Here is a 25,425-nt window from a genome sequence, read left to right as displayed (position 1 = left end):
GGGGCACAAACCCCTTGCACCTAGAGGTGATTTTGTAGGGTCACTTCCCATGCGAGCAAGCTCTGTCAGCAGCAGCTTTTTCCATCAATAAAAATACTTCCATTGTAATGGGGGCACCACTAACACTGCATGCAGAACATTCAGTATTTGGGTCATACAAAAGGGTAAAAGCATGCTGACTATGCAACGGGGTTTGGGTTGTGATTGAACTGATGCTCTCTAGACCATTACTAAAAATAGTGCAGTGCCATCTGGGGAACCCAGCCACCTTCATAGCCCATGAAGTACAGGAAGGAGAGGAGATTCATGACTGTGCAACATACACACCTGATGGGATCAGCCAAGCAGAGGAGGATCCCATCCCAGACAGTGAGGCACCATTCATTGACGGGTCCTCTGTGATAGATCAGGAAATAGGAGTAAGACATATGGGGGCATCGGTAGTGACAGAGCGTAGCCACACACCTTCAGAAATGCCACATGTCACTGAGCAGCTAATCCTCCTACCACATCTATCAGCGCAGGCGGCAGAGTTAATAGTGTTGATTGGAGCACTCACCCAAAGCATGACGAAGACAGCAACAATTTACTTTGACTCAGACTATGTCACCGGTACAGTGCAAAGAAAGGTGGAAAAGGTGAGGCTTCCTGAAATCAAACGGTACAACACTCTTGCATAAGGACCTCGTTGAACTACTAATTAATGCATTGACCATACCTAAATGCATAGCCGCAGTAAAGTGTGCCGTGCATACTGGAGCTAAGGACTTTATATCATTATATCACAGGGAAATGCACTAGCCATCCGTATGGCAAAGAAGGAAGCTCATGGAATTGTTGAGGAGACACGCATACTCCCTGTACAGCATCTTGCAGAGACGACACCCACTCAGGATAGACCATACACAGAGACAGCATAATTATATCTGAGAGATTTGCAAGAAACAGAGTTCTCACATGAGAAAGAGTTATGAGAATCCAGGGCTGCACAATGACAGCACACAGCCTAATATATTGGCACACACCCATGGGAAAACCAGTCATGCCTCAGAGATAAGTAAAAATAGCATTGCCGAAATTGCGCCTTCCAGCACACACTACAACAGAAAATATGTTGGTGTTACCTCAAATCAATTTATCCCCAACGTTGCAGAAGCAGTAGCAATATACTTAAATGATGCACAATTTATCAATTGTACTCACCTAAACCCACACTCAAGGTCATAGCTTCAGCCTTCCCTAGAGCAATGGGACCCTAAAAAGGTACTGCACATCAACTTCATTCACATGATCAATTGATGTGCCAACTACAGGTTTCTGATTGTGGTTATTTGTCCACACTCTAGATGGAGCAAAGAAGGCCCTTGCATGCACTGTGATGCCAAAGCAGCAGCAACCTTCCTGGTGAGAGAGGTAATACCCAGGTGGGGGCTGATAGATGTTATTAGATCAGATAATGGGAAATACTTTGTCAGCACCATGTTCGACAACATCTGTACCCTGAGAGGAATCATACAAAAAGTAGTATTGGCTTACCATCCCCAAAGTAACAGCATTGTAGAAAGGCTCAATGGGTAATTAAAATAAGTAAAACGTGTTCCACCCTCAAGAAGAAATGACTACACTATCAACCCCTAGCCTTGTTTCCACTGAGAAACATAGCTAGCAGTGATTGCAATCTCACACCACACCAGTACACGACTGGTAGACTGATGGAGATGCCCATCCCAACACCAAGGACCAGGTTAAGTACGGAGTATAGCTCCAAAGCCCTGGGAGATGAGCTGCATATATACCTTTCCAAATTACCCAAATCTGCTAGGTTCTTGTCCAAACCAGTCAGCCAGAGAGCATCTACGTGCAACAATGCCAAGTTGCCATATCTAAGCCTGGACAAGAGTGTTCAGAACTTTGTGAGAAATTGGAAGAAGGCTACGTTTGTGGGGCCCTACCAGTTGGTCTTTTCAACACCCATGGCCATCAAGGTAGAGGGAAAAAGTTTGTGGGTTTGCCTAGCCAATGTGTGGTTTAACCCTTCCACAACATAGTCTCCATAACCTAAAAATTTGAACTTTCAGGAACTAGTCAGAAGAAACAGAGCCACTGGAGGAGTGCAGACAACTCACACGGGACCCATGCCTAGAACTGCGGTGTTTCAACAAACGTTATGTATATTTATGTGGTTATATCCGATCTACCTACTACGAACACTGCCACACTTAATTACTATTGACGAGCTACTGTGTCAAACGAGGTTCACTAAAAGGGAACAACAGCACCTGCGTAGGGGTCTCTCCTATGTTACCTACAATTACACCAAAGAGAACATCAGCATCCCACATGCACCACACAGCACCCTTTTGCATAACATATGGTACCAGCACATGACCACAGTCCGCTCCCAAGTATCAGCTAGGTCATGTTATATCTGTTCATTATTCGTGCATGTGGTAGGCAAAGACAGGATTTACTTGTCCCAAGAAGTAGCCCCTGAGAAAGCAAAATGCCGTATGCACCTCCACCTATGTAGAATAAGGACCTAGATCGAACTCAACAAGATAAAACCACACAGGGAAGTTGTAAACATAACATAATATGACACCAACGCAAAAGCTCCATTCATCCTAACTGAACCCACTGATATCCAAACCGAACGGGACAGGATGCGTAGGAAGGGTCACACAGGGGAAGATACCGCATGGCCCTGAGATTTTCCGGAGAAAATATTTTTGGAGGTGGCAAAACCACCAACTCAGTGCACAAACATGTCTGCTCCGCCATCCATCTGTGGACCGTGAGTGGCTCTTAGTGTGACCAGGTTGGTCTTCTTAAACAACAAATGGTCTCTCAACATCGAATTCCTATGAACGGCAATCCAGCTAGGGGTGTAAAATGGAAATGGGTCACATGAGGAAGACTGAATGTACATATGACCACTCAATGTCAGGAAACCTGGGAAACCGAGGTGGGGTGGATACTGGATACACTTAGTTAGAATGGAAAGGACAACTCCTGATTGCTTGGAAACTAACACTGTATTCCTTATGTTTCATAGAAAAATAAACACTACAGATGGGCACGAATACTAACTATATATTCTGGGTATGTAATGGGGCAACTCCACGCTGATGGATTACTACTGGCAAAACGTTGAGCACGCCTACACTCAGCTTGCTCTCGGATGGAGGGGACTGTATTCCCTGGTCACCCTGCACAACCTGACCCTGATCTTTCCTGGAGAAGAGAAATCAGATTTGTACTAGCACCTGATAAGAAAAAAGGCAACCTTGCTGCACCAAGCTCGTTAAAGGAGAGCTGCAGATTTTTTGGGCTGGGCACAATTCAAATACATTCCAGAAGGATTTAGACTGTTTAGGGAAGCACATCTGGGGGCTGGTGGGGAGTTGATACCCTTCTTCACTCTGCAAATAAAAGCTAATGCCTACTGGCTACAAATAAGCTGGTGAGAGATGCTCAAAATGATGAACTTCACTTCCATCAAAGAAATATTGGGAGAAATCTGCCTCATGGTAATGCTGCACCAATATGTGCTGGACTTTGTGACTGCAATGGAGGGAGGGGTCAGTGCCAAGATTGGAGCCGCTTGCTCCATTTTCATACCAGGGAATAGCATGGATATTGGGACACTGACACTTGCCATTCAAGCACTTAACAATCTGCAAAGAAACATGTGAAAAGAGGAAGGTGCCCCTGAGCAGGAGTGGTTTTTGAATTGGTTCTTCTGGCCCCAACAATGGATATCCTATTTATGTAAATCACTGTCACCAGTTATCACTATGTTTCTATTGGTAGGTGGGGTTATGCAATTGGGGATCACCTGTTGTAAAAACGCAGTTGTAAAACTGGGAAGAATGCAGGTAAATAAGAAGGTAGTTATTGTCAAAAGTGGTCATAGGAAACAACGGGCCCCAAAAAAGTAACTGTCAAAATTCATGAGTTAGGTAGTGTAGTTGAAGAATCAACGAGAGGGGGTAATGTTAATATGGAAATCAATACATTAATGGATGAACATGAAATCTCGTCCTTATTAACAGAATTACATATTATGAATGCCAACCTTGACTCACAAATATGTAGTCAAGCAGGCCCTGAGACCAAGGCCTGGGATTGCTGATTAATAGTTGGGAGGGTGTGTAGCTGGAAGGCAAATGCTCAGGAATGTAACTCTTGATAAATCCCACAGATAGGTGCATCAACATTACAATGGGTCAAGGGAGATTGCACCAGTAAAGCACACATGGCCATAGGGGGTATGCGAGCTCCTAAAAACCATAAAAAGTCAGATGCCACATGAGTTAGGAACACATACCCAATCAGGATCTAACAAACCCAGTGATCACGTGCTCCCCAAGCCCAACACCTGTACATGTTATCCACAGGCTAGATTGTGTCCACACGAGGTCAAGACCCCTCTGTAGTACCCTTTAGACAACTAATTTATGATTCGAAAGGCAAGAACCAACATTCTTCACCATATATGGTACACCGGAAATTTTTACAACCCATCATGTTTTGTATAAACCAAGAACACATACCAATTGTAAATTGAGACAGTCCTCAGACCTTTGCCTGTAACTGTTCTCCCACCTATAATGTTTAATTAAACAAACTGTTAATGTTTTGCCATCGCCTCTTGTCTTCCGTTATTTAAGAGATTTCAAACTCAAGCAACATAGGCCGCATTGTGTGGGGAACAACCTTTACAACGCAACTGTTACAATGCACTACACTTACAACGCATTTTTTACAACGCATAATCCATTACAACGCACTACACTTACAACGCATGACACTACAACGCATTTTTAAAAAATACCTTTACAACGCATACCATTACAACGCCTACCATTACAACGCATAATATTACACTACACTATCCAACACTTACCCTACTGTTGCACCCCCTGGAGTTAGAATAGTAATTTTTACCCCTATACTATCCAACACTTACCCTACTGTTGCACCCCCTGGAGTTAGAATAGTAATTTTTACCCCTATAATATCCAACACTTACCCTACTGTTGCACCCCCTGGAGTTAGAATAGTAATTTTTACCCCTATACTATCCAACACTTACCCTACTGTTGCACCCCCTGGAGTTAGAATAGTAATTTTTACCCCTATACTATCCAACACTTACCCTACTGTTGCACCCCCTGGAGTTAGAATAGTAATTTTTACCCCTATACTATCCAACACTTATCCTACTGTTGCACCCCCTGGAGTTAGAATAGTAATTTGTACCCCTATACTATCCAACACTTACCCTACTGTTGCACCCCCTGGAGTTAGAATAGCAATTTTTACCCCTATACTATCCAACACTTACCCTACTGTTGCACCCCCTGGAGTTAGAATAGTAATTTTTACCCCTATACTATCCAACACTTACCCTACTGTTGCACCCCCTGGAGTTAGAATAGTAATTTTTACCCCTATACTATCCAACACTTACCCTACTGTTGCACCCCCTGGAGTTAGAATAGTAATTTTTACCCCTATACTATCCAACACTTACCCTACTGTTGCACCCCCTGGAGTTAGAAAAGTAATTTTTACCCCTATACTATCTAATACTTACCTTAAATGCAATTAAATATTATGCGTTGTAATGGTATGCGTTGTAATGGTAGTTTTTTAAAATGCGTTGTAGTGTCATGCGTTGTAAGTGTAGTGCGTTGTAATGGATTATGCGTTGTAAAAAATGCGTTGTAAGTGCATGCGTTGTAAAAGTGTGCGTTGTAACGTCATACATCCCATTGTGTATTAGTCTGTTGCAATGGTGGATCTTTTTAAAGTAATAGTATGCTGAAAATGAGCGCCTGTCGCATTTTCGAAGTAACAATTTATGACATAAAATTAAACATATATTGGATTTTTTAAAGAGCATCTTTACCAGCTATTTAAAGGCACACTTTACACCAGATGTCTCCAACCTTTTCTGTAATAAGAGCTACTTATGTTCTATGGAAATCAACCCTAGCTACTATTAGTGACGTAATTGTGACCACCCAATCCAAAATTGTCAGCAGTGATCACATCAGTGCATGAGGCAGGGTTTCCAACACTAATGTAAAAAAAAATTGTTTGAGAATTTGGAATGACTGTACATGGGAAAAGGCCATAGCTGCAATCCCCCTGGCATTAAGGCAATAAATCTCACCAACTCAATAATAGCTTTAAAAACATTTTGAAAACACAACTATTTTTCACCAAACATCAGTTTATGAATTCTGAAAATAGACTCATTTTCATCTTGAGAACATGGTTTTAAATATTAGTATACATATAACAATTCAACCGAGCAAAACCTTCCATATTAATAGGCTGGGATGAACAGAGAAGAGCTACTCACAGGTAGCTGGTGAGCTACTCATTGGAGACACCTGATTTACACTAACCTCCGTTTTTATGTTTCATCTGCACAGCACTTGCGCTGTGCTTGCAAAGTTTCTTGTATTAAAAAAAAACAACTTAAAAATAGGCCCGCCCATTGATTACCTTTACTTACCATTGGCTGGCACCCACGTGGCTTCCACATCACTTTACTTATCATTGACTCGCCCCGACATGGCTCCTAAGTCATTCTGGTTTTGTTGCATACAATTGGTCAGCAACTTCTCCTCACCTCTGTCTTCTCCTGGGCTTCGAGTTGAGTTGTTGTCTCGCCGTGGAGCCTGGACCAATTACTGCTTCCGGTGGCCTATGTCCTTACAGTGCAGGGTCCTTTAAGTGCATGTCTCTACAGTCCCTCTTGTTTACCCCCCTTTAAAGTAAAACAAAACCCCAAGCGCTATGACACGGCTAGCACTGACTTAGTCATTGAGCTCTTTTTTTTATTTACTTAAAGCTGTACTCATAAGTATGCAGTGGTATCACTTCTGATGGCCTTCTTTCGAACAATGCAGTGTATGTTAACTCTTAGGCTTTCTATTCAAACTGAGCAAGCAAGGAGCGCACTTCCTTGTTAATACTTTGGAGACCCCAGCCAACATTAGATTTAACATACCCCTACTGTGATGAATGTCTGCTACATATTGCCATTGAAAAGATTGGCATTCAAATATAGATACCACCACTCTTTTTTTGTTTAATACTTCTGACTGCGGTGTGCATGTCATCTCAAAAGAGAGCCACAAGTGCCACCTTTGGATCACTTGTAACTTTAACACAAATGTTAAAAAACCCAGATGTCTTTTGAACTTCACTTTGGTTACAGTTGTATTGTGCTGGAATTATATAGCATGTATTCCTTCTGAGAAGGCATTAAAGTGCTTTACACCAGCAGCACGCTGCTCTTTTTCCCGAGGTAAGTTGTTAATCAAGTACTTATTTTTGCTTACTAAGATCAGTCACCTGCTCTCAGGGAAATCTATTCTATACATTTATTCCTGTTTCTTTCTGCAAGATTACATTAATAGGAGTATGCTGTTGTCTTCTTTCTTCACAATGTATATGAGGAATGTAAAGAGAGTACAAGCAGTGATGATTTGGAGACTTGAATAATACAAAGGATAGAAGAGACCATGTAAACGCTTGTTGCTCAGAGCTAGTTAGCTTTGTTAATGTGTTTTTTAATGATGTTGTAGAGCAGAACGGTCTGCTTTGCAACATGGCTTAAAATAAACAAAGAAAAGCACAACGAGGTGGTTAACGCTGGCCACGTCATACAGCTTTTTTTACTTACTTTGAGTCATGTTACAAAGCAGCAGACGCTTCTGTGCAACATCTTAAAGAAACATTGAAAACACCAATAGAACTCGCATAGGCGAAACGTGTTGCCTTTTCCAGTGCTTGTTAGTTTGATGGGAGGAGGTGATAGCAGCTGCCACATTTTTGAGACTCAACCACCAATAGGATGAAAATGGCATATATGCAGAGCCTCTGCAATTAAGTAATTGTGCAGCCATGGCGATTTTCGCATAATTATAGATTTGCAGCATTTGTCACTTAATCCATCATCTGCTGCATAATCTATGGATTTTAACAAAAACGAAATTTTGTTTCTAGCTCAAACGGTTCAAAAGCTAACCTGCACACCTTTCTGTTGCGTATTGCTATATGTGTACGTTAAGCTGGTACTAATGAGGTGCAACCAATGCCTAGAGAGTGTTACCAAAATGCGCTGTGTTATGCCACAAATTTTGCCTTTTGTAGCTGCATAATTTAGTCAACCCTTCTGCGTAATTTGACCCTCTCGTACCACATAACTGCAGTGGCCCTGCATATATATAAGAATTTATTAATGCGATTCCAAACTCAGCCTAGAAAACACAGGTTTCCACTGGGACACAGGGGAGGTGCTATCAATGAGTCTGGAAGAGGTTAAGGTTCGTAATGGAGACACGTCATTGAGCGACCGCTGAGCCCTCCCAGGTGAGGTCGCCCCCACACTCCACTGCCTCTTGCTGCCTCCTGCCTCCTGACCCCTGCCCTGCCCGGGCACCACCGGATTTGCCGTTCTTGTGGGCGACCCAGCCTCTGCTGAGCCGCCCCCTCCTGCTTCTCCCGCCGATCCCTTCCCGCCGATTTTTTCCTTTTACCCGCCGCTGCCTCCCTGCGGCCCCGCCTCCCTCCTGCCCATTCGCTGCCCCGCTCCCGCCACCCAGCTGACCCTCCCTCCCGGCTCCTTACTTAAGGGGACCGCGCTGAGGGCAGGTAGCGACCGCTGAGCCCTCCCAGACGAGGTCGCCCCCACGCTCCACTGCCTCCTGACCCCTGCCCTCCCCGGGCACCACCGGATTTGCCGTTCTTGTGGATGACCCAGCCTCTGCTGAGCCGCCCCCTCCTGCTTCTCCCACCGAACCCTTCCCGCCGATTTTTTCCTTTTACCCGCCGCTGCCTCCCTGCGGCCCCGCCCCCCTCCTGCCCATTCGCTGCCCCGCTCCCGTCACCCAGCTGACCCTCCCTCCCGGCTCCTTACTTAAGGGGACCGCGCTGAGGGCAGGTAGCGACCGCTGAGCCCTCCCAGGCGAGGTCACCCCCACGCTCCACTGCCTCCTGACCCCTGCCCTCCCCGGGCACCACCGGATTTGCCGTTCTTGTGGATGACCCAGCCTCTGCTGAGCCGCCCCCTCCTGCTTCTCCCGCCGATCCCTTCCCGCCGATTTTTTCCTTTTTCCCGCCGCTGCCTCCCTGCGGCCCCGCCCCCCTCCTGCCCATTCGCTGCCCCGCTCCCGCCACCCAGCTGACCCTCCCTCCCGGCTCCTTACTTAAGGGGACCGCGCTGAGGGCAGGTAGCGACCGCTGAGCCCTCCCAGGCGAGGTCGCCCCCACGCTCCACTGCCTCCTGACCCCTGCCCTCCCCGGGCACCACCGGATTTGCCGTTCTTGTGGATGACCCAGCCTCTGCTGAGCCGCCCTCTCCTGCTTCTCCCGCCGATCCCTTCCCGCCAATTTTTTCCTTTTTCCCGCTGCTGCCTCCCTGCGGCCCCACCCCCCTCCTGCCCATTCGCTGCCCCGCTCCCGCCACCCAGCTCACCCTCCCTCCCGGCTCCTTACTTATGACGCCCTCAGAGCGACCGCGCAGCGGACGCGCGCAGCGGGAGCGCCGTATCTGCGCCGAAGGTGCGCCAAAGGTAAGCCCGTCTGCGTCCGTCCGCGCCTGGACCGCGCCCAGCGCCAGACCCCCTGGTCGTCGCCGTCGCCAGCGCACCCGACTCACCTACGCCACCTCAACCCTCCACGCACTCAACGCCGAACGAAACACCGCCTGCTACCGAGCCACCCCGAGATGCACTCACGGACCCTTCACCTGCAAAGCCTGCCGCTTCACCTGCCTCCGTACCTGCCCCACCCCAGCCAAACCGAGCAGGCCCAGCAACAATCATCTGAAGTGCATCTTGCTCAACACCCGCTCCGTCCACAGGCATGCCGTCGAACTCTGGAACCTCCTCGACTCAACATCACCAGACATCGCCTTCCTGACGGAAACCTGGATGAACGCCTCCTCAGCGCCCGACGGCGCCATCGCCATCCCAGATGACTACAAGATCACCAGGAGGGACCGCGTCAACCAGACGGGAGGAGGCATCGCCATCATCCACAAGAACACCATCCGCATCACGACCAACTCCGATGACATCCTCACCTCCGCCGAACACCTCCACTTCCAGATACACATCGACCCCAAGACCACGCTCAGAGGCACGCTCATCTACAGACCACCGGGACCATGCACACAATTCAGCGAAGACATCACAGACTTCGTCAGCCCGCACGCCATCAACTCCACCGACTACATCCTCCTGGGAGACCTCAACTTCCACCTGGAAAACAGCAAGGATCGCAACACCGCCGCCCTGCTGGACAACCTTGCCAACCTCGGACTCAAGCAACTGGTTACCACCCCCACCCACTACGCAGGCCACACGCTGGACCCAATCTTCTCATCCAGCAAGTACGTCGCCTTCAACCGCTCCACCAATCTCCAATGGACTGACCACAGCTGCGTACACTTCAGCTTCAGACGAACAATGACCCACCACCGCCCACAACAGGCCCCTCGCAGAAGCTGGAACAAGACCACCAACAACCAGCTCTCCGCCTTCCTCAGCCAGAACCCCCCGCCAGTTCAACGGACCCCAACATAGCGGCAATCATTAGTAATAAGATTCATTTATATAGCTGCAGAAATTACAAAATATCAGACAATTTTGTCGAACGTAAGATTGACTTACAAATTGACATAGTGCATGAAGAAGTATCTGTGATATTCAGTGCTTTAGTCACAATATTCCAAACCTATTTCCAAATTTATCAACAATAGGACATTCATAAAGCACGTGTCTTAACGAGCTAATATGCAGTGAGCAATTCCAACAATTTGATGAATCCAAACATTTTGCCTTGAATACCCTTAAAGGAGTCCACAGGCAATTGAACAGTATAAAGGAATTAGTTTGATATAGAGAAACCGGCAGCCATCCAGAGATACTATTAATCCAAATTTTCTTCCATAAATCTTGAGAAAATTATAAATCTAACTCCTTATTCCAAAAGGAGGATAGAAAGTTGATTTTGTCTCCCACATAACTATTACATTTTTTATAAAAGAGCAACACAGCGTGAGATGATAAAGCAATAGTTTGAATATACAATGTCAAATTAGAGGATTCATTCAAAGGAAAATTATTTGGAAATGAGTCAAGGATTGAATTACATAAAAGTTAATATTTATAACTATCTGATGACTTTCACTTAAATCTTTGTTGCAATTCATTAAAGGTTAAACATACATTGTTACTTTTAAATAGAAAATACAAGCTTTAATTCAAGAATACCAAATTTTTTGAGTGCAAGTTAGTTTAAACATAGGGTTATACCATAATGAGGCATTTAGTGTAAGTGACATAGGAGAATGGAAAATTGAGACAAAATCTTATAATAATAATTTTGAAGACTTCAATATTACTGATCTTTTGAGCAAAACAGTAGAGTTAGTCATGGTGAGCAATGCAGGTAAAAGAAATGATGATTTCAAATGTTGTTCAATACAGAACTATGAAGGTGAATTAATAAGGTCTATAGTCTGAAACCATAACATACTTTGTTTTCAAATTAAAGATTTTTGATAATTTTAAAAAATCTTGTAAACCAAGAAAACCATTGTTCTTAGGCAATTTTTATTTTTTATAACTTAAACGAGGATATTTCTTATTCCAAATAAATGCAGAAATAATTTTTCCCATATTTTTATAGAACTTAAGAGAAAGTTGAGTAGGTATCATAAAGAAAACAAAAAAACATTTTGGAGCAATAACCATTTTGATAGCATCAACTTTTCCGAAACCGGTTAAATGTAGTATGGACAATTTTTGAAATGTGTCCTTAATATGAGCAAGAATACAATCACAATTTAATTATTAGTTTTATGGTATGTGAAAATGGTATACCAAGATATTTGGGTTTGTCTTTTGCCTAAATAATTTTTTGTTTGGGAGAATATCAGGTGTACAATGAACATTTAAAGGGGAAAAAAAATCAGTTTTATAGGTGTTTAGCATGTATCCAGAAAACTGAGAATAAGCATTAATTTAATTTAATAATGGAGGTATGGAAGATTCCGGATTACCAATTTATAGAACTACATCATCAGCATAAGGTGACGTTTCAATAGGAACATTATTTATAATGAGGCATTCGATTCCCATACAATTTCTGATTGCCAATTTGCAAAGGTTCAATAGCAAGAAGAAAAAGTAAAGGTGATATGGGGCTTTTTTTCTAGTACACTAAAAAGTAAAAATGTATTTGATAGTTGACTATTAATAAAGAGCTTTGCAGATGGACCAGAATCTAGAGCTAAGATAATACAAATAAACAAGGTGCCAAAATTAAATACATACAAGGTATGAGAAAGATACTGCCAATGGACTTTATCGAAAGCCTTTTCCGCATCTAATGCCAGAACACCAGCTGGCTGAGGTAATGATGATCCAGCTTCAATTGCATGAAATAATAATCTTACATTATTCACTGAATGTCTGTTTTTGATAAAACTAGATTGGTCAATATGGACGATGGTAGGAACCACAGAGGTCAACCTATTTGCAAGGATCTTTGCAATTGGCTTACAATCTTGAATAACTTAAGAAATGGGGTGATAATTTGAAACAATAGGAGTACCTTTATTAGGTTTCAGAAGAACTATAATGAAAGCTTCAGTAAAGGTTCCTGTAATACGAAAGTGAGTAAATAATTTGAGTAAATGAGATGATAGGTAAGGAGAAAATTATTTATAAAATTCAGCAGGTAATTCCATCTGGACCTGGAGATTTAAGTAGCTTACAAGACTTAATAGCTGAATGTACTTCATCTAAAGAGATTGGCAAATCTGGTTTATTTTTAGTAGACAATGACATTTTAGGTAAACCACACCTCTCTAAAAATCAATCAATATGTAATATAAATCATTAGAAGGAGGTTTACATTAAGTTAAATAGTAATTCATAAATCAATTTAGTATTTCTTTATGGGATTAAACAATTTAACCATTGGAATTGTGAATAGCATTAATTTAATCTTTATCTTTCTTAATATGAAGATATTTGGCTAAAACTCTTCAAGAGCTATTAGCATTAAAACAAAATGTAGCTTTATTATTAGAAATTTGTATACCTACCCTAGTACTTAATAATGAAGTTTTTGTAACCTTGTATTTGATGTGATTTGAGGTGATAAAAAGAGATGTTTGTGCTTAGCTATTTGATTATCCAAGTCTTTAATTCTAGCATTGAATAATTTATGCACCATAGTTGACATTGTTGCCTCTCTGATATATGCCTTAAATGCATCCCCTTGATTACCAATTGATGTAGAACCTTCAGAATTAAAAGAAAAATACTCATGATTTGTCTATAAAAGTTTTGGTTTGTTTTTGTCATTAAGGACCACATTGGTATTCATGTGCCATCTCCTTCGATTTTGTTGAGAAACGTTAGGGCAGAAATTGCATGAAGCAAGTGCATGATCAGAAATATCAATATTCTGGATAGTAGGGTCAGACATAGAAGGTATTAAATGACAGGAAATTTAAAAACATCAATTTGAGAATATGAATTATGAGGATTACAAAAAAAGTAAATTGTTTATCCGTTGGATGATGCAAACGCCAAATATCCACTAATTTCGTAGTTCTAAAAAAGTATTCGAGGGTAAGCTAAGCTTTTCGAGGACAATATTTGGTTTGGGAAATACTATCCAATAATGGATCACATTTAAGGTTAAAAGCACCTCCAATAATAAGTGGAACATTAGCAATTTTAGGACTTCTGATGTAAAAAGAGACCAAAAATAAGGGTCATCATTCATGGGACGATATACATTAATCAAGTGTAAAAACCTATAATCAATTTCTATTTTGGCTGTAAGAAAACAACAATTAGAATCAGAACATTGGTGTAATATTTGAAGATGAATATGCATCAAAATAGCAACTCCATCTTTCCTATTGAGAGCAGGTGAAGAGATAATATTTCCAACCAATTTTTAGTTCATGTAAGATAAAGCAGTATCATCTGTATGAGTCTCCTGAACATATATCAGCCTTATGTCTAGCTAAATAATATAAAACCTTAGTACGTTAAACAGGGTGTGTAAACCTTTAACGCTAAAAGAAACAATTTTAATTCGTTTAATATCAGACTTCATCATAAAAGAGCAAAAACAGAAGAGAGGAAAGAATAAAGAACATTGACAGAATAAAAGTGGCTCTAATATAAAAAGAGAAGAGAAAAGAAAAGACACAGACCAACACGTAAGAAAGACAACATAGAAAGATAGAAAGGATTTATGAATCACACACATGCATGACAAGAATATTCGATTCTGAAATGCCCTTTTAGGATATCCAGCTATTTAGGCTAGTTACAAGGAAATTTAAAGCATAGTTCTTAAGTATCATTCTCATTGGTTTCCATGGAGATCTGTGATTGCTGATCTAAGTATAGACATAGATCATCAGTATGCTAGAAGGACTTCAAGAAACCATCTTTCCATATTTGCATTGAATAAGCCATAGTTGAAGCTACAACTTCTCAGTCTTGGTTGAAGATCAGTGAACTCTTTGCAAATTTTTACAGTCTCTTTAGCAAAGTCTTGATGAATATTTTGTTTCTATTGATCACTAAAGATGGAATATCCCTTGCTGCTTTCTGTATCAGCACTAGATGATGATGGTGCAAAACAATAAATATCATTTGACGAGGTTTGTTCTGGCTTGGACGTCTATGTGAAGGAATTCTATGTGGCTTGTCAATCTCAAATTTTCCAGTAAACTTTAAGCATAAAAGACCAGGCAATATTTTTCCCAAGTACATCCTGCAATCATTACCATTTACATCTTCCGGTAAATAAAAAATTCTCAAGTTGTACTGTTAAGTATGATTTTCTAAGGGAGAGGAGTTGGCCTAACGGTTAGGGTGCTGGACCTCGGACCTGGGGGAACTGGGTTCGAGTCTCGGTAACGACGCTAAACATCCTGTGATTCTGGGCAAATCACTTAATCTCCCCGTGCCTAACAAAATAAAAATGAATGTGTGTCCTCATGTAACGTAACTGGTGCTATGTAAAGCGCACTGATACCTGGTTGGATTCGGGTCAAGTTTGCGCTATATAAAACTCTGCAGAAAAAAAAGTAATATTTTGCTTTTTGGCCCTATTTTTGCTGCAGTAAGGAGTAAGACTATCTAGATTGACTTTATTGTCCTAAATTTTGATTGCGTTGTCAGATACTTTCATCGAAAGCCATGTCTTTGTTTATATTTTTTTTATTTCTGAGGCAATAGTGCCTGTGTTGGAATAAATAGCTTGTATTTTGTCAAGTACAATGGATAAAGAAGGTTCTTTAGCTTATACTAAATTTGACTTGACTGGCAGAGGAGAAATATTTTGATTATGCTTGCTATGCATCAAATGAGTATATTTTCCATAGTATGAAATAAATTATTTTAAAGCTAGGCGCAATAATTATTAAAAAAAAAATAGGAAAGCTGAAATGAAAGGCTTTGCAATATGAGGCTGTACAGCGGCTAAAACCAGTGGTGGGAGTGTCTAGGCCACAGCCTGGCCCTTTTTTCAGAGTGACTCAACCCTCCTGACTAGGAAACTCAGCAGTACCTGGAAGGAAGCACCGATTAATCTGGAAAACGCTGGTCTTAGTAAGCGCCCGTAGATACAACAATCGGTAAGACGAGCCTAATTGTATTGTTTTTATCATTTTTATCAATAAAGGGTCGAAGCCGCAGTGATTTAGCGCACTCGCGCGACCACCATGGTACTGCTTTTTCAATGCAATGAGTACTTATGTAACCACTTGCACGTAAATGTGTATGACATAGATGTTTGAATCAGAGACGTTAAATGAAAACGATCAAAGACTATTCTTTTTAACCATATTTAATTATTTAACCAACCACATTAAAAAATCCCATCCGTTCAAAATTGTGTCTTCTTTATTCAAAGGATATATGACACCTGAAATATCATTTATAGACCCTCGGACACAATTGCATCTTGCAAGACCATTTGATTAAGATATAAATAAGATAATAGTTACAAAAAGAGAACAAAAGAAGACTGTGGGGGTTTCCGAAGGTGACTTCCTATCACAGCAAGTGTGGCAAATATGAATTATGTGGATTTACAGTGGTAGGAAAGAGGTTTGAACATGAGTTAAACAGGAATGCACTGTTTTATTAGTAACGAAGTGGACTTATTTGCCTGTCGATATGACATTTTATAAATGTGCGGGAAACCAAACGGGAAGGTTGGATTCATGTTAAACGATATTTAAGTCATAACATTTCGGTAACCATAACCATCCTAGTTTATGGCATGTAGACTAAGAAATGAGATATAGTAAAGAAAGAATAAGTTGTTATGTTATGTAATATAATAACTAAGCACAGTAGTGATATGTTGAACTATCTGAGATGAATTCCATTTGCATAAGAAACAGAAACGATCATTACGATGGTAGCTAAGTGCATAGTCAGTATTGATTATGAGACAGACAATGTGAAATATGTCATGTCATATCAATTGGAGCGCAGAATATTTTGAGGTGCAGTTGATGTTTCAGCTATTTTGTGTGATACAGATGAACTGGCAATGCTATTCAGGTTCTTCCTCTTAAGCAAAATGTTGGAAATAAATGTGAGAATGTAAGAATGGTACCTTTGTCAAAAGCTGGACGCATTGTTACACCCCGTTCTCTCGAAGTACTAGAAGTAAGGGTGACCGATTCCTATAACCACCACATCAAATATCACATGGAAGCACAGGTGTCTCCTTGAAGGTTTATTGATTGGAAGAAAAAGCAATGCAACATAAACAATCCCCAGGCAAAAAGATTTAAAGTAGAGAACTCTTGGGGAATCTGTCATTCACAAAACCCAGACCGGAGTAGATAAGGATCAGACCAAGAAAGACAAAGATTTCCTGAGATAAAGCATGATTCCAGAAGAAAAAGCAGGATTGCAGGAAACAGAGGAAGAAAACTCTGGAAACTATAAGCAAATAACCAGAAGAGAAAACCCACCACCATAGGTAGTGGAGTATTTGTGATGTGTGGTACCGAGAGGTCTACCTCCGTCTGTAAGGTGAAATAGGAGGTAGGTGAAATAGAATGCAGAAGAGGGCATGAAGGAAGTAGTGACATCGCGATAGGTTGGAATGCAACCAGGATGTTTTGGGAGGAACCAAACATGTCACTCCCTTCATCTTTATGGAAAGTTTGAATATGACCCATATTGTGAAAGAAGGATTTAACAGATTTGAGCTGAAAGGGAAATTTACAAAAAGTGGGTGAAACTGAATTGGAGGTAGGGGGACAGCTAAGATGTTTGTTAGCCTCAAAGGTAGAAAATATATTGACAGTGTCAAGTATGACTTCAAGAGAGCAGCTTGTGTGTGCAAAGACAAGCAGAGGAGTCTGCCTTCTTGCCGTGCCAAGGACTTTGAGTCCGCATCAATCCACAGACCATGGCTGGAATGAAATCTGAAATATATGCATGGCATAACGACCGTTCTATCAAAATGCATTAGCTTTGCACTCGGATCCAACAGGAGTAATACCCACTTCCACCCCTTGCCAAATCCACCATTGCCCACACATACTATGCTTTGAGAGACAAGTAGTAGAGGAAAAATAAGGGGAATGGGATAAAAGAGAACACAGAGACACAACCTATCAGCCCTCTGCCATTTCACTCTGTGGGTCACTGACGTCTGCAGGTTGGACTGGCTATCTAAACACAAATAAGAGATCCTTATTAAACTACCAAGAATTTTCAACATTTAATTCTCACCATTACAGTGATATATTATGACGTCATCTCTGTGTAACTCAGTTCTGAGTTCTGATTATGAAGCTGGCTTTCCTGAAACTAAAATATAGTAAGATATAAGTAGTCTTCTTTATTGTTCTTTAATAACTTTATTCTGAAGCATAAGAGACATCCATAAAAGTATTTTCCCAAAACATACATATATAAATATTAATTTCATACAGTGAGATAAAAATATGAGCATAGGCAGAGGTACAATGTGCACACAAGCCAAAAATTGTTAAACGTATAACTGCCAATTTTCAGAAAACATTTCCTAAAATACCTTTCCTACCCATGCATTTTCAGGCCATCCACCTTACAAGGCACTTTCCTTATCAATCAGGGTTAAAAATGTATAAAAGAGTATTACGATTATTAAAGTGCGATAGTGCGATATGTTACACATTGTGTACCAGGTTCATACTGCTAAAACACATTGGATATATATGCTTTATACCCCTTTCTCATCTGTATCTAGTGACATATTCTTCCAGGCATAAAAAACAACCCATAAAAAAGATGATATTCCACAGCAGGTCTCCAACATAGGTAGTGACTGTAAAAATAAATATGCATGGCAGTATTGTGTAAAACCTGATGGTCTAATCTTAGCTAGAACGTATCGTTTCCTAAATTGACTATAAAATTTACATAAAAGAACCACATGCATGGTCTTCTGGGGCATCTTTACTTTGCATGAGCAGTTTTTCAATTTTATGGACTATTTCTTCATGTTTGGGAAAGTAGCTAATCGATGAAATATGTCCAATCTTAGGCGAGTCAAAACAAACCTGTGCCATGCATTTAAAACAGTTCTAAGATTAATTGATTTTTTAAAACACTAGGTTTAGGGGTTTCAGTCATCAATCTAAGATTTTCCAAGTGTATCATTCCTTCCTTTTTAGAGTATTTCTACTAATAGACTCTAGTGTTTCAGGCTTCTTAAAGCATTTGAGGTGGCCCATGTAACAAAGGAACCGCTGGACATAGGCCAACCACGAGATACTTAAATGTGATCTTTGTTTGAGACAGTCCCCTATTATCGCTCGATTAAAATCTGTGTATTCTGATATCCAGATTTGTTTGCCACAGTAGGATTGGCTGTAACTTGATTAAATCTGTAAGAAATGGAGCACCCAATTCTGTGTGGCATACATACACTGATGTACTTTTGGGGTTGCTAGAAGATATCTGAAGAATTCATTTTCTATCAGTTGCATATCTGCACATTTCTTATATCCCCATACTTTTGCCCTGTAAAGTGCTATACTAAGGCATTTATAGATCGTCATAATCGTCTCAGATAGGCTGGAGCCCAATCGTCTTGCGAAGCCTCTGAGGGCCATACAAGACTTGCTGAATTGTAGCTTCCTATTAGTAATAGCCTTATTCCATGAACCGTCCCTATTGAATAAAATCCCCAGGTAGGAAAAGGTGTCAGTAAAACCAATATTTGTGCCATTTAATTTTATATCTCTGCATGTCATGCTGTTCTTTCCGCCCTTCATAATGAAGGTCTTTGTTTGGTTAACTTGGAGGCCGAGTTCCTTGATATATGCTCGACAAAGTTAGTAAGCAGGGACTGTAGGGCCAGTGGGGTGCGAGCCATGAGAACTGCATTATCGGCGTAGAGGAGGGCCAAGACAGGGTGCTTTCCTATTTGTGGGAGATCTTTTGAGGATGCCACGAGTCCCTCACCCACAATGTTTATATATAATGAGAACAGGAAAGTGGCCAGAATGCACCCGTGTCTCACCCCTCTCTCCACACTGTTTGCTTCAGTGCATTCTCCTCTTTCCCCATATCTGACCCTCACTCTTCAACCCAAATATAGATCCCTCAGAAAGCTAATAATTGGAATCTCCACCCCCATTTCTTTCATTTTTGTCCATAATTTAGCGTTTATAATGCAATCAAAGGCCGATGAAATATCGAGGAACGCTAATAGATCTTCCCTTTTTTAACTTTTACATATTTCCCAATAACCATATTCAAATTGAGACTCTGTTCCATTGTCCCAATCCCAGAACGGAAGCCGTATTGTAGATCTGACATTTTACCTTGCACTTCTGCCCAGTCCTGCAATCTGTTCAAAATTATACGACCCGTTATCTTTACTGAAGAATCAAGCAAGGAGATCGGCCTGTAACTTGCTGGATTTGAGCGGTCTCCCTTTTTGTAAATAGGTACAATAATTGATTCGCACCATGATGACAAAAAAACTTGCTGTACAGTTGGCCCTCGATACAAAGTCAGTAAGGACCCCCACAAAGCGATGTTTTCTTTGTATAAATCTACTGGGATTGCATCAGGTCCTGGTGCTTTACAGCTTTTACCTGCTTGTATTGCTTTGTTAACTTCCTCCAGGGTGAAAGGAGCAATGGAGGCTGTTTGAGAAGGAATGATGGTATCATTTGTACTGTGTCCCTGCTCTGATGCTAGTACTGTGTCGGGCAAGGAATACATACTAGCAAAGTGCTTTATCCATTCTTCCTCCAGCATTGCAAGCTCGATCCTAGGGGCCTCGTCTGTACTCAATGGTGAAGAGTTAATTACCCGCCAAAAGGCTCTATTATCATTGCGAGTGCTTGCCTCTTGTAGGAACTCCCAGGCCATCTCCCTTGGATGTAATTTCCTCCACTTCACAGCCTGTTTATATTCTGCTCTACAGAGACGGACTTCAATAGTGCTCCTTGAGGATTTATGTAATGCCTCCTTTAAGTCTGTGTGAGCCCTAATACATAACGTGTTAAACCACCCCTTTCCTTCTTGCTTTACTTTCTCTCTTTCGACAAAAAGACTCTTCTCTATACCCTGTGTAACAGTCAGGAAAGCTGATATGATTTCATTAGTAGGAGTAGTGTCGTTTAGGGGTACCTCAAAGGCTTCTCTGTTATTTCCTATCAATTGTTTAAGGAATTGGGGATGTGTGGCGCCGCGGCCAGGGCGACTGACTCGGGAATCTGGGGATCGCGGTTTGATCCCCAGGCGCCGGCGGCCGATTAGCCCAGCACCATATGACTCTGGGCAATAGCTTGCTTAATCTTCCCGACGGCCCCCAGCGCCTAGAGACCCTTACGGGTGATTGTTCGCACTTTACAAAATGTGGATTTTTATTATTATATATAAGGAACCCTTCTGGGGTAAACTGTGTCTAGCGCAAGGTGTAACCATTACATCTTGCTAATTCAATCTTTTCCACTTGTGGGATAGATTAATCACGGCCCTGTTAAAAAAATGGTGTTGACGATAGTTGAAAGCTCACAGGAAAATGGTCAATTATAAGTAGTCACAAAAACCCCTATTAATCTCCCTCCCTCCTGGCAAGATAATTATCTCCAACTTCACATTCATGAGCCTTTTAACATTGTTTGACTTTGGTTCGGACTTGTCTTTGCACAACTAGAAAATAGTTGACATTCATTAGCAATTGATGGTTTCTAATCTAACCATACAAATTTCACCTACTGAATACTGATCGATCCTCAAATACACATTAAATATAAATATCAGAATCAATGATGTGTTATGTGTTCTATACAGGGTTCATTGCTGTTTTCCCTATGTTAGCCTAACGGGGCACGACACAGGCTGTGCTAGCTTTGCACACATTACTATATAAACACGTTTACTTCTGTGCCTCATCATATTTTCACACAGAACCTGCAGCTTTTTTCTCATTCTGTTCTTTCCTGTGATTTAGTCTGAACAGCAGACAAGGTCAAGCAACAACGTACCTTGTTATTTTGTTCTGGGCAGGCACTCACACCTATACACAACATAGAAATGCAGCTGTTGTTTATGAACATGTGAACCTTGCCATATCGGTACGCACAGTAATGTAACATAGAGAGAGAGAGAAAGATATTTTCTGAATGAAGATCACAGGTGTATCTGAGATGCAGAACGTCCATCAGTGTATGCTAAGGTACGGGGTCTACTGCTAAATCCAGAGATCTTTGATGTGTGATCAGTTTGCTTCTATATAAGGGGAGAAGGTTAGGTTATTCTGTCTTATAATATGACAGAACTTTTCATAATATACAGTTTATAGACAATATTGATGTTTTTTTGGCTAGGCAGTTGTTTTCTGATTGTGGCACATATACTGCATTCTAGAGCAAAAATGTTTAAATAAACATTTCAAATTTCCTTGGCGCCTCTTTCATATATCTTGTTGTGGGCAAGTACAAGTGTGTGAGCGAAAGGGAGTGTCCTGTCACCATCATCCTTGAGAGGGTCGATTGTTGTGTTCTGGGGTGTCAATCACTTGTTCCTCTGGTTATGAGTAGGAGGGGAAGTGAGACACTGTGGCTAGTCGGACCCGGGCCATGGTACTGAGGTTCTATGGTCACTTAATCCCTATCTACTAATGTTCTATGGTCCCAAACATAGTTCTGTTCCTGAGCAGAATCCCTGCAACAGATGTTTGATACTAAAATTCCTCAATACGGATTCAAAGTTCAAAAAATAATGAAGTAGTTCCAAAATCTTTGACTCAAAATGTTAACTAAAAAACAGTTCAAAATTCGTTTTCCCACATGACCTGATATTCAAAATATTTGTCCGAATCAACAATGTCTTTGATCAAGCCCCCAAGGAAGACAGCTGTTTCTCAAATACAAATCGATGAAGCAAGGGTCCTTGCTGCAGCAACAGAGTAGCTTAACTGCCTACCAAGGACTCCACGAGCAAACATTATATTTGGCACTTCATAATGTCCGCCACCGTCTACAATCTTTGTGAGAGTTCGTAGGCCGTAGAAAAGCATAGGGGCATATTATCAAGGTCGGCGTTAAAATTATCGCCAGTTTAGCGGCAGAAAACTGCCGCTAAAGCGGCGATAATGAGCTTGATAATATGCCTTGGAGAATTTCAATAGAAGCTCATGTTCACACTAGGACATGGGCTTCTATTGGAATTCTCGAGAGCATATTATCAAGCCCATTATCGCCGTTTTAGCGGCAGATTTCTGCCACTAAATCGACGATAATTTTTACCGCCGTCCTTTATAATATGCCCCATAGTTTGTTAGGCAACTACGACAAATGCAAAGGCTTTCTCTAGGCAGAGGCAAAATCTGATGCATAATCTCAGCCTCTCCGCCCATTAAATGCATTCAACATGGGCAGGTTTAGAGTATTGTGCCCCCGGGCCAATTCAGCAAACACAAATGTATGCACCCTCCCGTACCTTACAAACACCTGCATAGCATTTCTTTACATGCTCAAAGCTGCCTTGATCTGCAAAGGTGGCCCACTTTTTTATAGATACCCCATTCACTAAGGGTAGCCACTTTTATTTTGATTTCAGGGCGATTTCAGAGCTATTCAGAGCTATTTAAAATCCGAGTCCGACCCTGTACATGCACATGGATTTGGGTTGCATGAGTCCGGCGCTGGTAGAAGTCAGTCGGTAGCCCCATTTCGACAGGCATTTCTATAAATAGTAAACAGATGGTCAGTTGCAAGTTGGACTTGCATCACAAGGTTTATCTTTGAGCAATCATAAATTGCTACTCATTTAATGACCTCGGAATGATAAAATATTAAGGGGACCTATTAGGATTTTAACAGTGGAATAGGACTAAATGCAGAAGCTTCCTGTGGAGTCTAGTCCACTGTACCAACTTACTCAGTTTTTGAGGTGATTTTCTGCAGTTACACTATAGGTCCTTCTGAATGCATGAGCAGGAATCTTGAAATTACCTCTTCAAAAGACTTTTTGAACATACACACGCATCAAAGTTCCCTGCAGCCTTTGCGGCACCCCCACCATTCAGGGGGCATCATTCAGGCTCAATTGTATGTGAATCGTTATGAGATGTGGACGTCTTGGGGGCCCCCATCACCTTCAGCAGGTTTAGAGCATTATTTTGCAGTTGTTTATACAGTACATTGAAGACAACGAAGTAGTAGAGGCTATAAACATTGGTATAGGTGTGGTGCTTTCAACATTGCAATGCCCTAATTCACAGCTTCAGGCTCTCTCTCCTGCATCTCCAAGGTACCTGTATTGCATAGGACATATAGAGGAGGGCCACTGTAGCCGCAGAAGAAGAGAAAGTGGACTACAAAGCTTATGTGTCTGCATTGTCTATGCCAAATGAAGAAAGGCAGTTTGGCAGAGCCAAGGGAGAATGAGGGCCTGACATCAGCACCTTTCATATTTTTTCGGTCCCTGTTTGATATTTGTCACTGGCTGTCATGGCCGTACAGAAGCTGTGAAAGGCTCCTCAGCATGTGAGCCCTGGATAGGTTTAACTGCCCTTACTCTACCAAAAAAGCTTTTTTTTCAACTAGAACATTCTACCCTCCTGGAATGGAATGTTCTAAAAGCCTTATAGCCTACTACAGCAGGCTACACAAGCCATTAAAGTATCACTGCCTTGGTATAGGCCCTCTTCTTAACTCAGTTTTATAGCATCAGAGTGGGCTGTTAATGGCTGGTATATCCCACTGTGGTGGGCTGTAAGTCTAGAATAAGGTACTTTCTCATCACCAAATGAGTGAGCTTGAAGTGAATTGACCCTGAACGAAGTGCAATGCTAGTGGTTAATGTTTAGCTGGATATGTACACCAGAAGAAATAACTTCCTTACATAATATTATGATAAGAGGTTAGGCACATACAGGCAGCGTTGCCAACCTAAACTTCGTTGTTTAATATGCATTGTGATAAATGTTTTACAGGACTTTGCTCTACGACAAACAAAGCATGTGCATTTCTGGCACAGAGATTTTCTGTTACATTTGACTATTACCTTCTCGACACAACTCACAATACAGGAATAAGAGGGGTAGCTAATACGTATGGTCCTTTTGGGTTCTGATGAAAGCTTAATGACCTGAAGGGATAATAAATAGGGGCTGAAAGATGTGGACCATTTTAGGATGAAGTTAGGTCAAACACAGTTCTGAGAGAATCCCTGCTCATCCTCTGGTAGCTATGGCATTAGCAGCAGGCAGTCCCCAGAGTAGTACATGCTACGTTAAACAGCACCAACAATTTTGAAGTAAAGAATGCAACCAAACGAAATTCCCAAACCTGTTTAGGAAAATAGAAAAACTTTAATGAGCAAAAAGACACTAAGTTCATCTTCAAAATAGTTTAAGAGATATGAATTGTTAAGGTTTTAAGGCAAAAAAGTGCCTAGAAATTGTCAAGCAGAATGGAAAAACAGTTCTCAGTGTACTGTGAATTTTCGGCAGACTGCGATGGAGAAGATGTTGAAAACACCATGCGGGTGTTCAATCTCAATCAAAGATTGTATCTTCAGACTAGGGCATGATTACGAGTCTGGTGGTCCGAGGACCGACAGACTCACAAGAGCCTGCCACACCAGTGGTTCGACCACTGTAGTGCAACTTAAGTGGTTGGACAACCATTGCACCACCGCAACATACAGGCAACCACATTCCATGGTGGTCCCGCTATGGTCCAGGATTCACAATATGCTGGTGTTGCTGCTGCAGCACCGCCATGCATATTAGGAGTTTCAGGACCGCCAGACGTGTCATGGAGGTTCTTCCTCCATGAAACTGCTGGCAGTTATAAAACTAAGGGGGCCCGTG

General features: G+C 41.6%; 1 protein-coding gene across 1 annotated transcript in view; it reads right to left on the bottom strand.

Moving 5' to 3' along the window:
- The window catches only part of LOC146868751 (uncharacterized), a 74,548-nt gene that overhangs the window by 8,759 nt on the left and 40,364 nt on the right, over nucleotides 1-25,425 (bottom strand). The gene's annotated exons all lie outside the window — the stretch shown is intronic.

The sequence above is a fragment of the Triturus cristatus genome, chromosome 1_2 (assembly GCF_964204655.1).
Source record: "Triturus cristatus chromosome 1_2, aTriCri1.1, whole genome shotgun sequence".
In the NCBI taxonomy this organism is placed as follows: domain Eukaryota; kingdom Metazoa; phylum Chordata; class Amphibia; order Caudata; family Salamandridae; genus Triturus; species Triturus cristatus.
Note: the sequence above shows the minus strand (reverse complement) of the source record. Positions and strands in the feature narration are given on the sequence as shown.